This window comes from Muntiacus reevesi, chromosome 19 (genome assembly GCF_963930625.1).
Source record: "Muntiacus reevesi chromosome 19, mMunRee1.1, whole genome shotgun sequence".
Taxonomy (NCBI): domain Eukaryota; kingdom Metazoa; phylum Chordata; class Mammalia; order Artiodactyla; family Cervidae; genus Muntiacus; species Muntiacus reevesi.
Genome location: NC_089267.1, coordinates 22,527,052 through 22,536,533, shown reverse-complemented (window position 1 = coordinate 22,536,533; position 9,482 = coordinate 22,527,052). Strand labels below are relative to the sequence as shown.

Below are 9,482 nucleotides of genomic sequence, written 5' to 3'. Positions count from 1 at the left end.
AAGCTGGTGTGCCACCTAAGTGTGGCAGATTTCATATATATATAAAATCTAAAAAGATTTGTGAAGATGTGCCAAACTTCTGTCTTGAAATAAGGTAGAAATGACATACAAAGACCAACCTCCTTGTTCTTTGTGATTCATTGGTAGCTTGCTGCCTATATCTATAGGGATGGTGATGTCTTTCTGCTAGAGGAAATTAGATACCATGGAAAAGGACGATATTTATTGTGGGAAGAAAAAAAAAACACAATGAGATACTTGTTTTCAATTAAGGCATGCTGCAGCCTAATTCAGCAAATATGCTAGATAAAACTTTAAATAACAAGGGCTTGCCCTCAAGTCCAAAGTCTGTGTGGTCCTTAAAGCACTACATATTCACTGTCACAGTATTTTGCCTGATCCCAGATAAATGGTTCATGGGGAGCTAAAATGTTTGCTAAGTATAACCTGCTTATAGTGGGACTTTAGTATATGTAGGACAATTAAGTGAAATCATACTCTGTGTTTTGAAAGCCCAGCATCATAACCTCAAAAACAATTAACAACAAAAGTATAGTGATAATAGTGATGACTCATGGAGAGTCTACTCTGCACAGCTCTATGCTAAGTACTTCTAATAGCTAATGTATCTTCGTTTTAGTTCACTCTTGCAGAAAATGGGTCTGTAGATATTAATTCAATTTTACTGATAAAACCAGGGCTCAAAGAGGCCAAATATCTTGCTGAAATTCATAGAAGCTTGACTACACAGAGGAGCAGGTATTAGAACTGGGTTCTCTAATGGAGGACACTGGAATTTTGTCACAGAGATACTGGCTTCAAATGACTGCTACCACTTATCTGTGTGAACTTCAAGTTTGTTAATTCTGTAAAGGGATAATTTACTTGGTAAGGATGTTTTAAGAGTATGGGGGTGGGGGGAGGACTTACAGTACCGGGTACTAGGAAATGTTAGCTCATTCTGCCTCCATCCTTATCAGGACAGAAGGAAGATCTTGGCATGGGGGAGGAGGTGGGAGTTGGGAGGAAAGGACGATCCCTAAGGCATCTCTATAGGATTATCTAATGAAATTGTTTCTCCTACCCTCTCTGTCACTCCAAAACTCTTAATTTCCATGTGTCTTTTGTAAATCAAATTCAGACAGTTTTCCACACCCTATCAGAACTTCAGATAATATGTAGCTAATTACAGAAAGAATTATATTGCTCTCTCCTCTGTACTTCACTCAATAGTACCTATTTCAATGTCATTTTCGATGGATGTTCCAGTAATTATTTTTTGCAGTTGTTTCATCTCCATCTTGTCATGGTAAACTTGACCTTAAATTATATATAGAATAAAAAATGAGGGATGAAAAACTCATGGAATTTCACCCAAGTCTACCATTTATTCTAGTATTTACCAACCTTTTCTGTTGTATAATTTCATGTGTATTAGCTAATATTTCCAAGCTATATTTCATACCCTAAAGAAAGAAAGTAATACAATTAGATGACAGCATACAAAGGCAATAAATATTCAGCACAGGTATTTCTGAACCTTCGCACTAAAAATTTTAAGAAAGTTTGTTTTAAGAAAAGTTCCTGCTGTTATGTACACAAAACAAATGGATTTTAAAGACTGACGCCAGTATGCTCAGCCATAGAGTAATATTCAGACATTTGGAAGTTCCTGACATTTTCAAGCAGGAGTATAATGGCTGAAAACATTAGAGAAAAAATGCAGTTTGTTGCATAATACAGGTTACTTTGAATTCATTTAAATATTTAAAACTTCAAATGTGAAACTGACTCAAATTATTGCTCTATACATTGGAGAGAATTTGGAAGAATCATTCATATCTGACATCATACCAATCCTATTTCAACGTATAACAAATATGTAAAGAAATGCATATAGTAATACTTAAAGTAAATGTAGAAACACAAGCTGCTGTCAAGAAACAACAGAAAACCCTGGAAAGGGTTTGAAATGACCTGTATAAATGATGATATTAAGCCACAAACTAAAACATTTTGGAAAGGGGGAAAGAGGAATATTGAGAGCATAAATGTCTCTAGGAGGTTTCCAGACTTACAGAATTTTATAGCCAGAAAAAACCGAAACTGTCCAGTCAAGCTTCTCATTTGTTAGCTGAGGGAAGAGGCCTCGATGTTATTTACTCAGGGTCACAAAGCCATTTACCAGCAATGTCAGGAACAGAATCCAGGTCTGCTAATTCCTGGGGGAGTGCCTTAAAGTTTAAAATTCCAATGAGCTCAAGGTAAGGAATAAAACCCAGGGATAAGAGCTTTGGGCATGAGACACTGACTTCTGGCTTTGCCAAATCTTAAACTCATTTTTTCTAAGTCCAAATGAAGGGGTTAATATTAATATTTCATCTTCCAAGTATGATGCAGGAGTCATATAAAAGAGTATTTATCTCTATAGCTATTTATATTGAAAAGTTTGCATCATTCAATAATATAAGTCCTTGGTCAGAATACAAAGACAAAAGAATTTTAACTGAGTGATCGTAAAAAACCTGGGGATAAAAGCACCGACTTTGTCTTGAGCATACATTGCACATTTCATTTACAGTTCTCTATCTGAAGGATGATTTTGAAGCACCACAAGTAGTTATTTATTTCATCTCTTTATGCTATAACAGCTCTGGCCATATATTAGATTGGGTGGCTTCTGATTTCTTGCCTGTATAGTTTTTCAGGCCCTTCTTCCTTTATTCTTTAAACATATTTGCCAGCTAAAGGGGTACTGTTTTTCTATTTTTATTGTAAAGAGATGGAAAAAATTGAAGGGATGACCTCGAAAAACTGAAGTCATAGCATATTAAAATTTAGAAGCTACTATAGGTGGCAAATCTTAAATAACCCTTCCTTACAGTATAGTATCTGCCCTTTGCAATTTTTAAAGTGCTCTATATAGGAATTCTCAGGACTTTCTGCTCATTTTTCTGAAACCAAAACTGCTTAAAAAGTCTGCTAATTTGAAAATTATAAATATATTTAATAAAATAAAGTGCTTCATGAAACATCTCAGTTGTTTAGTAGAACTCTCTTGAATCTTAATCTTCCATTCTTAAGGCGAGGTCTTGGGTACTCCAATTAACATTCCACTTAATGAATATTTGTGAGCACCAACTCTGGGCCAGGTGGAGGGTTGGATTCTGAGGACTGGAAGAATAAAGCAAATCTCTGTCCTCAACCAGTTCCATCACCTCTGAAGATCCCTGCAATAGCAACTGCAGCATGATTACCCACTTCCTGAGTATTCCTGAAACAAGTGAACAAATATGGAGCACCTCTCTTGGGAGTCCCCATAGCACTCGGCCACCGGGAGAACCATTCAGTGGTACTCTCAGACCCTGCTGTACACTGCAATCACTCAAAGAATTATTTTAAAAATTCTCCTCCAGAGACTTTCTGAACCAGACCATCCAGTGATGAGGCCCAGGTTTCTTAATTTTTATAATGTTCTACAGCTGATTCTGTCAAGCCTGGTCCTGTGTTATATGAGTCGTAGAATGACAGAGTCTGGACTCTTGTGTTAGTAAAAGAAATATGAGATCGATACTTACTAGAATCTATTTGGGGTGATTTATTTTCCATGGAGTTACATGTTTAGATTGTCATGTTCCAGCTAGTGTGCTATTTTCCCAGTGCTGGATGTTTTTCCCTTAAAATCATGGGATGCTGGCTGTCTCCTCTATTCTGAGGGATGGCGACATGTCAAATATGTTAGCCAAGCAAATCTGTCATGGGGCTTAAGTATAGGCATTTCCAGATGACAGAAATATTCAAAAGAAAGAGCTTCAAACTATCTGCTTTACTTTTTTAAGTGCTGCTCTATATTTTGAAGAAACAAAACATTTGAAAAACATGTTTAGTTATTTAGGACTAGAGACAGATCTTGCTGACAGTTTTTCAATTTGTTTCTGGCGTCTCACTGTATTACATGTTTTTGTTATTATATTATTATTTGTTTTTGTCTCACTATATTATTTCCAGATTCTTGACTTGGGAAAGGTTGATAGTGAGGATGATGATAATGTTGATAGTGATGACAATAAAAGCTAAGTGACACAGGGACTCTTCAGGGCTACCTCTCATTTCAATCCAGAAAAGGGCCTTGGGAATGCCTGTCCACCACAAGAGGGCCACCCTGAGACACTTTTAGTTCCAGCAGTACAGTAGGGCTGAGAGGCCATTGAGAGGGTGTAATAACTTGAAGGACACAGACATTAATTCCTATTCTCCCCACCCCAGGGTGTTTCCACCCCACCTTTATCTTCTACCAGGAATGTTAGATTTATCAGCATTAAGTGACAGCATTACATTTTAAGTAACTGTCTGATAAAATGCCATTGACAGAGGAAGAGATTACTGGCTAGTCACAACTTTGCTCAGAAAAAGAACACGAGAAATCCTCCAAAAGAACAACCCATCTCTCTAGTCTATTTGACTCCTAGTTCAAAAATGAGGTAACAAAAAATGCTAAAGGATTTAAGAAAGATGATTAATAGAAGCGTAGAGCACTGTAACAAGGAACTAGAAACTGCAAAGAGGAACCAATGGAAAATAGATATTCAATTGCCATGATTACAAACCCATCTAAAAGAAAAGGAGAACAGCTAACACACAAAAAGGGCTGGAAGGAACAGTCAATATAGGTAAGCTTTGATCAGAGCCTGGGAAATGAAGCTGTTTTCTTTGTGGGCTGTAGAGCAGAGAGAGAGACAGACAGACAGAAAGAAGAACTGAATGACTGGTGCTAGATTTTGAGGGGCTAATGTGAGAGGTCTTGATACCCAGGTGCAAAGAAAATGTGGCATCATGACTTCAGGAGGCCACGCTAAAGGATCTGGAGATGAGGGTTCAGAAAGGGAGGCCCGCGGTCATACTTCAGATCCTTAACCGTGGTACAAGACATTTATCTTGGTACAAAATAAAACTTAAGATTATGTATTTAATATATCTAAAAATGCATTGATAATTTAAAAGAAAAACAATTGAAACAAGTAAAATATTATGAACTGAACTGGAAAAATCCTCAACAGGAAATTTGGTTTCAACAACATTCAAAGAAATAGTCTCATCCTCAAGTCAAAAGAGTTACATGAATATCTTCTGAAAGGCTGAAAAACTGCTAAACACCATTGATTATATACATGTATAGTAAATTTTAGGGCTTCTCAGGTGGTGCTAGTGATAAAGAATCCAGCTGCCAACAAAGGAGATTTATGAGATGCAGGTTCGATCCCTGGGCCGGAAAGATCCCCTCGTGGAGGGCATAGCAACCCACTCGGGTATTCTTGCATGGAGAATCCCATGGACAGAGGAGCCTGGCAGGCTACAGTCCACAGCATCCCACAGAGTCAGAAACAACTGAAGTGATTTAGCACACACACACAGTAAATTTTGTGAATTTGTAAAATTTTACAATTTTATTTTCAGACATTGGATGTGGATGGTACCCTATTTAGCTATAGAGAAACTCATACAAGTGTGAACTAAAAAACCTTTTATAATTGTAACAATGAAATAAAATAATCAGGAAATGTCCACATATTTAAGCTTATTATATATAAACATCTGAGGTATAACATAAGAATAGGTCCCTTGAGACAACACCTGGTTTGACAGTAGGAAGTGAAAGGTGGAGATTCTTCCTTGTTTTTAAGAGTCGAATATTGCCTTTGCTGCTCCTATTCTCTGATCAAGCAAGGTTGTGATAGCGCTCTATTTGAAAATGGTCCCTAAAAGTGTCAACTTTTCTCACTTCCAATCCTGACTTTACATTAGAGCATCTGACCCGAAGCATGACTGCCAGATGAAAGAGAGCTGTGATTCTATAAGAATATAGCTACCAACACCACATGAACATTTGCAGTTAAGGCTGAGTGACCAAATTGACATTCCAAAGTTCACTGGCAGCTGACGAAAATAATCGTATCCCACTCTACCACACAGAATGAAATGAAGGCTGGGGAATGCAGGCCAATACACATTCCAGGCTCAGCACTGAATTTTCCCTTGTTTTGAGTTTGAGCCTGTTCTGCTTAAAAATAGCCAACTGAATTCTTTTTTCCTTAAATCTCGCCCAAATTACCAAAGTCACTCCTTCCTACGCCCAAGAATGTGCAAGCAAAGGAATTTTTGTTTGTTTGAATTTATTTTCAGGGTGATGTTTAAATAGCACAGTTTTCAAAGGTGCAAATAGGAGAAGAGTCCCTGTTTCAATAATTGGAGGACTGTGTTTTCTTCATGAACAAAGGAGCCTGGATGTTCCTCTCTTAGAACTAGCTTTATATGACAAAGAACATGCAAGGAACAGAATCAAAGAGATGGGGAAGGGATATACCAGAGACTTCCTTTCTGAGGTCTTGGGAGTCACCTCTGTTAACTGTTCTTCCCATGACTATATCCTACAGTGTAAGGAAGACATTCACCCTAGATCCTGGGTGCTCAAAGAACAGCCTCATGTTCCAAGAAGGCGGCAAGGGACAAGGTTAACGTCTGTCTGCTGGTAGTTTGCTGAGACCACCTTCCAATTACTGGCCCCCAGCAGTGCCCTGAGATAGAGTCAGGCCTGAATTCCCTGACACTGGGTGCATTTCCCATTGTACATCACAGTGTATAAAGATGTGTGTGCACACACAGGCACAAACTGGGTAATCAGTTCTGCAGTGGGTGGGGCAGAGTCGGAATGAGTCTCCAAGTCAGTACTATCTCCCCTCATCTTTTTCTTACTGGGATTCATATACAAAGAGCCTGGACGGAGTTCAAATTTCTCATGAAATTCTTCTATAAAGTCAATGGCTTAGGAATCCACAGGTAAGATTAATAACACTGTTGCCAGGAAGACTTTAATGCTTCACAAGAGATCTGAGGACAAGGCTGATGTTTTGGATAGCCTGAATCTCCCTTGGTTAGCCTCTTCTTTCTTGTTCAGGTCACAAGATATTGTTGATATATGTACTGCATGCATGCTAAGTCACATCAGTCATGTCCGACTCTTTGCGACCATTATGGACTGTAACCCACCAGGCTCTTCTGTCCATGGGATTCTCCAGGCAAGAATACCGGAGTGGGCTGCCATGCCCTCCTCTAGGGTATCTTCCTGACACAGGGATCAAACCCACATCCCTTGAGTCTCCTGCATTGGCAGGCAGGTTCTTTACCACTAGTGCCACATGGGAAGCCTACCCCTGCACTGATTTCTGTATTTTTCCATTCAAGAATGCTTAGGGGTTTTACTGTGTTCTCTTAGGGAAATCTAACATGCTATCAGGTATGCAATAAAGAATAAATTTCAACCACAAATCTTTTTTTTGCACTTCGGTAAGAATACATGTCAGAGTTAGCTGTCTACATCTCTATCCCTGTCAATCAGCCAGTTGAAAGCTGTAAACCATAAACACTGAACCTCAATTTCCTCTATACCTAACACAGCCAATACTTCAAAATGTGTGTTAAATAAACAAAGGATCCATGCTCTATCTGGTTTGGAGGGTAGAGTCAGTTGGCATCTGTTATCCCTGGTGGATTTGTGGGACACCATATCCTCTCTGTGGATCACATGGGGAAGCTTTGTGACAGAGATGATTGTGTAACGACAAAGTGGTGTTTGTTATGATGTGTTGGGGGGGATCATTTTGAGGTTTTAACTCAGCATTCACGTGTGCTGATATCTCCAGGTGTGTGTATGACCCTGACACACACAATATTCATCATGGTTCTCCTTTCTGACACATATTATTCTGATTTCTCTTCTCTAGTTTTGTTTCTTTCAAAAACCTGTTTGAATGAAAGGGGGAATTTTCGAACACTATTAGCAGTATGGAAACAGAGTTGCTTTGTCATTACAGGTCTTGTGGCAAAGGCCATATGACAAAGGTAGACATGCTCTATAAAGAGGATACAGATGTTCACTGAATGCTTGGAATTTTAAGGTCTATTAAAATCTAGACAACCCATGATTCTATATAGCTAGTATCACAGTTTGCTGTGACATTGGTATATATGCTGTATATACATTATATACATATTTTAATAATTCAAACATTTAAAGAAGTGGTTCTTGGGAGTTAAAAATATATATATATATATATCTGCTTGGGTTCATATATTGGATTTCAATTAATGTGAAGTAGCATCTCAGTTCTAAAACAAGCCAGGAATTCTGATGTGCAGCTAGGATTGAAAACCACTAATATAAATATTTAGTTCTTGGTTCTCCTCATGGTAAAGATAAGTTCAATTCCAAAGCCAGTTTCTTAAAGCCACACAGGATACTGAATATCCATGACATTTCTGAAGTGAACAAGTGCATTGCACACCATGCTTCCTCACAGGGACAAAGCTAGGAGTCTGGGAATGACACATATTTGAAGTTCTGACCCTTTTCCTCTAAATGCCATTAGAGCTTTCAGTCACTGTGAACGGAACCTAAAACACCTCCATAAACTACCAGATGCTTCACAGGTAGATGAGAGAGTCATTGCTTAGCTGACTGCATTCCAGTCCAAAGGCAATAAACACTTCATATAAACTTCCACCTCAAACATTTATTTTCAGTTCCACTTTCATTGCCAAAATGATTCCTCTGAGATAGCAAAAGTGAAAGTTGCTCAGTAGTATGACCCCATGGATTGTAACCCAGCAGGCTCCTCTGTCCATGGAATTCTCCAGGCAAGAATACTCGAGTGGGTATCCATTTCCTTCTTCAGGGGATCTTCCTGATCTGGGGATTAAACCTGGGTTTCCTGCATTGCAGGCAGATTCTTTACCATCTGAGCCACCTGGGAAGCCCCCAAGATGGCAATCTGGGGGCTAATCAAGGGTCTAACAGTCAAATTCTGATTTTTAATTAGTTTTTTATTTTTAAAGTGGTTGCTTTCCTTAAGATGAAATACTTTTTTAAAGTAACATACAATTGATTAAATATAGCATTTATGCTATTTCATTTGTTCTTGTCATGAGGCTCTATCTAACCACTTGAAATCTTAAGATGAAAAGCTGGAAGTATGTACTGACAGATTCTAACTGTTGGTTAGCCACTCCTCACTCCCAGTCTCTTTTTTCCCCAAAACAAAACAAAAACTAAAACTAAATTAAAAATCACGTACATTAGGAGTAGGTATCCCTGGTGGCTCAGATGGTAAAGAATCCGCCTGCAAAGAGGGAGACCTGGGTTCGATCCTTGGGTTGGGAAGATCCCCTGGAGAAGGACATGGCAACCCACTCCAGTATTCTTGCCTGGAGAATTCCATGGACAGAGGAGCCTGGCAGGCTACAGTCTATGAGGTCGCAAAGAGTTAAACTCAATTTTTAATTATTATGTAGTTTTTCTTTTTACTAAATTAACACTGAAAGAGAAATATCCATGCTGAGAGATGTGGACTCAAAAGATTGTGGCCCGCACCAACTTCTGTATTAGAGCAAAGATTTTTCATATATCATTCTTTATGCTGAGGGCAAGA

At 38.5% G+C, this 9,482-nt stretch overlaps 1 protein-coding gene across 1 annotated transcript in view; it reads right to left on the bottom strand.

Annotated features, from left to right (window-relative positions):
• MTCL3 (MTCL family member 3) overlaps window positions 1-9,482 on the bottom strand; it is a 59,477-nt gene that overhangs the window by 6,191 nt on the left and 43,804 nt on the right. The gene's annotated exons all lie outside the window — the stretch shown is intronic.